General features: G+C 49.7%; 1 long non-coding RNA gene across 1 annotated transcript in view; it reads left to right on the top strand.

Annotated features, from left to right (window-relative positions):
• The first annotated feature begins 1072 nt into the window (after positions 1 to 1072).
• LOC135310571 (uncharacterized) overlaps positions 1073 to 6000 on the top strand; it is a 119338-nt gene continuing 114410 nt past the window's right edge. Inside the window, exons 1-2 of the long non-coding RNA XR_010370662.1 lie at positions 1073 to 1358; positions 3230 to 3280. This is a non-coding gene — a long non-coding RNA (uncharacterized LOC135310571). The remainder of the gene's footprint in view (positions 1359 to 3229; positions 3281 to 6000) is intronic.

The following is a 6000-nucleotide window of genomic DNA, read 5'->3' as shown; positions in this document are numbered from 1 at the left end:
CCGCCCTTCCCCCTCACAGACCGCCCCCCCATACCCGCGCTTCGTGACACCGGCCCACGCGGGCTCGGGGCGTCATGTAAAGCCGCCCCAGAGTGGGGGAGCCAAGGGGACACCCCCCACACACAGGGCAGGGGGGAGCCCTCCCGCCGCCCCCTCCCCGCGCACCACCTCCCTCCATCCCTCCTCCCTTCCTCCCTCCTCCCTCCCACCCGCACACCTCTCGCTCCGGCGCACACCCAAACTTCTCCCCGCCCGCCCCCCGCTCCCCGCCCGCCTCCTGAGCCCTAAAACCCACCCGGGGCTTTTGACGGGCGTTTTCAGGCTGTTTCCAAACCCGGAGCGATGGAGGAGTGGGGACAGACGGAGCCGGCAGCGCCTTAGGACACCCTCCTTCCAGCGGCGAGAGGTCACGCTACAAGTTTGCATGACAGCAGGGATGGGAAGAGAGTCTTTTTTTGTCAGTACCATGATCTTTTTCTAATTTCTTTTTTTCCTCCTGCTGTTGGCCGGCTGCTTGGTTTTGACAAAAGTTGCACAAAATGGAAGTGCCTCCCAAAAACAAGACCGGGGAGAAACTGTTCTTCGGAAGTTAGCAGGAGGAAAACACCTTATAAAACACGACCTTTTGCTGCAATTTCTTTTTTTAAATTATTTTATTTTTTTTTAAGTTTCCCAAGAAACATGCGCTTTCCTTCTTCTCGGGGAAAAGGTGGCCATTGCTCTTCTTTAGACCAGACATTTCTAATTTGTTCCGTCTGTCAGAATGGGACTGTGAGGGGTTTTGGTGCAAATTCATTATCTCTGGCAACGCATAACATATAGTAGGAACTGAAAAAGACCGTGGCAATGGATGAACAATAGGGCTTCAGTTCATCAGCAACAAAAGCGTTGGGGAAATTGGTTGAATTTCAGAGCACGTCCTCCTCGGGAGAGAGGGCTGGACTAGACCTTGGCCAACCCCCCCCAAAAAACTTGCAGAGCCTCACATACAACACTTCACTTTCTACTCCGGGGCGTAGGAAGCAATATGGAAAAAGGGGGGGGGGGGGGGGGGGGGCGGGGGGGAGGGGGAACTGCCCCAACCCCCAAACCCAAGCCAACTTTCTGCGTTTCTCTCCCGTTTTCCCGGATGGAAGATTTCTAACTCTTTCAGAGCCTTTCGCGCAAGAATGACACCGTGGAGCTAAGCGGCACTTTTAAATAGGGATGGAGAGGGGAAAGACGTGAATTTCTGGAGACATGAAAGAGCTTTCTCCGCTCCGAGGGAGCCTGGCCGTGGGGATCTTTGTTTGTCACCGGAGGCTCGGCTCACCCCCTACATCTGGGATCAAATATTTTCCTGATAAAGACGGAGAAATGTAAGTAACGCAGCGTGTGGGGGTGTGTGTGGGGGGGGTGGGGTGGGGGTGTGTGTGTGAGTGAGGGGGGTAGGCTGATCCTGAATTCCCTGCAAATCTGGGGGAGCTGAGCCCCGGGCAGGTCGGCGTTTCCCGGGTCCGAGTGAGCCCGGGCTGGGACCGCCTCTCCCGGGCAGCCGGAGCGGGTCCCCCCGGAGGGGCTCCGGCTGCTTCTACTCGCCCCTGTAGAGGGAAATTCAATGAGCAAGGCAGGGTTTATGGCCTGACACGGCGGCTTACGCCGGTTAGACGATTTTGTGTGCCTGATGCTAAACCTGTTGGTCTTGGAGGCGTAGGTAGGTGCGGGAGGTGTTAATTATCCGGCAGACTGTCAGCGAAAGCAGAGCTAGGGCTTTTCAAGGAGCTTTTTGGCAATGCCTGGCATGCTCTCGGAAGGTGTGCAGGCACAGGAACAACCACTCACTGGGCTGGAGTATGCGAACTAACTCCTGTGGCCTTTACGTATTCAAGCTTAAGGAAAAAATAAAGGAGAGGGGGGAAAAGGGGAAAAAGAGAAGGGGGAAAAGGAGGGAAAACAAAAAAAAGGGAAAAAAGGAAAAAGGAGAGAAGGGGAAGGGATATCTTGCAGCGGGCCGGGGTGGCTCGCTGAAGTTAGCCCCTCCACTGCCCCTGCACGCAGTGGGTGGCTCGGAGCAAGCAGTCATCACCTCCCGGGTTATCCAAAATGCAGGCCGGTGGAAACACGCTCCCCTCCACTCGTGGGGTGGTTGATAAACGCGCGATGCTCCTGCCGCGCTTCTCCTCCGGCCGAGGCGGCGGGGGGCAGCTCGGTGCGGCGGGCCTGGGCTCAGGAAAGCATATTTAGGGGTGGGGGGGGGGCTGTGCCGGAGGCCGAAGAGGGCCCGATGAAGGGCGACACGGCCGCCGACCCCAGCCCCGGGTCTCATTGGAGCGGGGGGAGTCGTCCTAGGGTGTCCCGCTGCAACCCTCCATCCCTCCCACCAAAAAAGTAGCATCCCCCCCATAGCTGCGGTCCGCCCTCCGCGAAAGGGGCGAAACGGCCTCGCCGCGAAACAGGGGAACTCGGTTGATCCCTGGGAATAATAATAATAATAATAATAATAATAATAATAATAATAATAATAATAATAATAATCGCTTTTTAGCTCAGGCTGATGTAATCGATATGATGCAATGAAAGCCAGGAGCTTACGTCGTGTTTGTTCCCCCCCTGCGACTCTTGACACGCTCGCGGGGCTGTAAATAAGAGGGCATGCCTTCCCGGTGATCCCGGTTTCAGGATACCACCGGTCTGGAAGAGCTGGGAAATCTAGCGGGGAAGCGCTGGCCTAATGTGTTTTGCATGTTTTGGACTGAAGGCTAGGTGGAGCCTCCATCCTTTATTAAGCAGCTGGCAGCTTGCAGTATGCAAATCCCCCGTCTGCCTCTGTAGTTTTCGTCACTTCTACTAAGCAGCCCCAAATAACGTCCTTAACCTTTTATTTTTAAGCATAGGTCTCCAGAAATAATAAGGCAATCTGGGTTTTTTATTATAGCATTCCTATTATTTCCTGTAAATATTGATTACCACGTTTAATCCTGCAGATACCGGTGTACATCACTCATACCTGTTTTGTGTCACGTTAGATCATCTGCAGGAAACGTAGCTAGTTATTTCCCCATTTAACCTAGAGCCAAGCGTTTAAGTGATTTATTTAATAACCCCAAAAGTTAATATACTCAGCGCCTTCTGAACACGCATAGGTTTACCTGTTCACATATATTTCATCAACTAGAACCAAACACTGAAAGTGTTTAAATTATTATCTTTTACCTTCCCTCCCCACCCCCCCACCCCGGCTATTTTTCAGATTTAGACAACGCAGACAGACCACAGGGAGTGACAATCACGACAAGAAACGGTAATTTTTGTTTGTTTGTTTTTTTTTTTTCTCTTAATAAAAGTCAGACGATATGATATGCATTACCTACAGAGATGAGTACACGTTCTTTAACAGTACGCAGCGTTTCCTTGTGTAGTTACTGACTGTTTGTGGTTGTAATATTCGGCCCCCCCCGCCAAGGCTCTGAATTCTCAACAGCCTGCCTTTTCTGATTTCGTAATCTGGTTTTGTGTCAGATATCCCTTTGCATGCCGTACGTTCAACATAAGGGGAGTGCAATGTGCAGCTGCCTGCAAAATGAAGTCGTGACCACAAAGGAATTAGAAGGCACCTTCATTAGGAGGGGAGCTAGGCGGGTGACTTACCTGGCTGGGACGAAAGGGGTGCTCTGCAGGGAAAGCTGTCCTGGGCTGCCCTGGCGTGCCGCGGTTTGCATCTGTGTGATTTGTACCATAATTTAGCGAGAAAAGGGGATTTACGTAATGGTACGCCCTTCTCATATACCTTGGGCAGCTTGAGGGGGGATGCTGTGTGTCTTCCCCGCAGAAGGTGGGCATGCTGGCGTTGGGACGGGGCTCTGATTGCCATGATTGGAGAATCATAAGCATTCGTCTTTAAAGCCAAAAGAGACTGTTTATTCTTAAGAAATCCACGCAGGATGTTCCTTCTTTACGTCACAGCCATCTGGAGACCTATAAAAAGATTAGAAAACAAGCATGGCAATCACATACTAATCTACAGGCCATTAGGGGGGAATTTATTAGGGAGGCAGGAGGAAAAAGTCAGTGTTTGGATTCCGTATCTTCCCATGCGCAGTTCATTTCTACAGTGATTTTGTAATAAATAAGTTGTATACCGTTATGTAAACTGGAGGAAAGCAGGCAGCATTAGCAGCTGCTTTGACAATTCAGGTGAAATTTCTGGCAGTAAAGTCAGGACCATGCATGGCTTAAACTTCCCACACGATGCGTGCAAGGCTGTGTCTTGGAAACGTATTTTACAACCTCTGCATACATTTTTGTGATGTTCAGAATAAGCACATACTTCTGAGCAAGTCTGACCGTACACCCGTTGGTTCCGTAGGCCCTGCTGGATGCCTGAGAGTTAGAAAATGTAATTGGTGGTATGGCTAACGAACAGCTAGGTCATAATCATCATGTTGGCTCTCTTGACTTCATGAGGCTCCAATGATTAATCAGCAAAATATGACAGGTGTGCTGCCGTTACTTCCCAGGCCAGGGGGTGGTGGGAAGAGGGGTCTGTGCTTTGAAGGTACATCTTGCATCTCTGAAACACAGCAGTTTGCAACACCATGCTTTGCATTTTAGCTGTAAGCCCGGTGACATATTTTGCATGCATGCATTAACGTGTACGTACGTGTGTCCGTGTTAATATGCATCATGTATATACATGCCTGTACAAGCACAGATGTACACACGCATACACACGAGGAGCACTTGAATTTTGATGCCTCTGACTGGAAGAATTTAATGCATAAGCCCACAAGCCTGTGGTGTGCAACACGCCTGATCACCGACGCAACTGCCCCTAGCTATTGCCAGAAAAAAACACATCCTTCTCTCTGCCTGCCCATTCAGAAAACCTCATTACGATTTTACATAATATCAGAATGATCTGGATCATTTTGCCTCTGGATGTTATCAGATGTCTGATTCGGTTGCCCCCATTGTGCCTGAACAGCCTGGGAGGTAATGAAGAAGCCTAGCAACTAATAATGCAGCATTATCAGAATTCTACACATTTTGTGCCAGGCTGTGTATTTTCCACGAAGGGCACTGGCACAATTAGCTCTTGCGCCTCTCAGGTGCAAAGCACTGGTGGCAAATTGCAGCATCCCCCCTCTACAAGGATATCTAATACCTTTCTTAAAAATAAATGCTCGATGTCAAAGGCTGAGGAGCTACAAGCACAGAAGAGCGGCCTCCTTAGTAACGTCGCTGCTGAATTCGGGGTCTGGCAGATTAGCAATGTGTGTGCATTACTTCGTGGTGGCAGCATTAATTTTGGGCCTTGTCTTGTGAATGGGGCTGCTTCCCCCTTCCCGTGCTTTTGTGACATTATATTACGATAGAAGTGGACTGGTTTGTACGGCTGTCGCTTTGCAGCGTAATCACGTACACCCACGCAGATGTTTTAACACAAACACATACAGGCACCTGTGCCTAGGCTGACACACGTGTGTATGGTGCCCCCCCCCCCCCCCCCCGTACAGACAAGCACACATATGCTTTATCATGTAAGCAGGCTACGCAGCCAGCACAAAGCAGCCAGCAACTTCATTTTAACTCCACGCATTTAAAAAATTTCCCCTTAAAAATACCAACATATGCAACCACAGGTTAATTTACAGGCGTATTTATATGCAGTGTGGCACATCAAGCATGCAAGGGAACGTAGCGTACGGTATGTTCTGTTTCATTTTGCACCTTCAAGCAATAGTAGCAGAGTGGATTTTAAGTCATAATTCCTTTAGGAGTGGAGATCAGTCCATACTCCACCCGTGCTGAATTTTTCAGTATGTATCCCACACCAACTGCAGCATGAGCGAGCTGCTGAAGCGTGTTTATTAATTTCAATGGTAAATATGGTAGATCTCAGTGAGGAGATTCATTGTATCGCGTATACTCGGGAGACCTTTAATGTTTGCACTTTGGGCTTAGAAAAAATTCTATACAAATTATAGTGTTAAATAATTGGAAGTATAATGTTCTTTTTTG

This window comes from Phalacrocorax carbo, chromosome Z (genome assembly GCF_963921805.1).
Source record: "Phalacrocorax carbo chromosome Z, bPhaCar2.1, whole genome shotgun sequence".
Taxonomy (NCBI): domain Eukaryota; kingdom Metazoa; phylum Chordata; class Aves; order Suliformes; family Phalacrocoracidae; genus Phalacrocorax; species Phalacrocorax carbo.
Note: the sequence above shows the minus strand (reverse complement) of the source record. Positions and strands in the feature narration are given on the sequence as shown.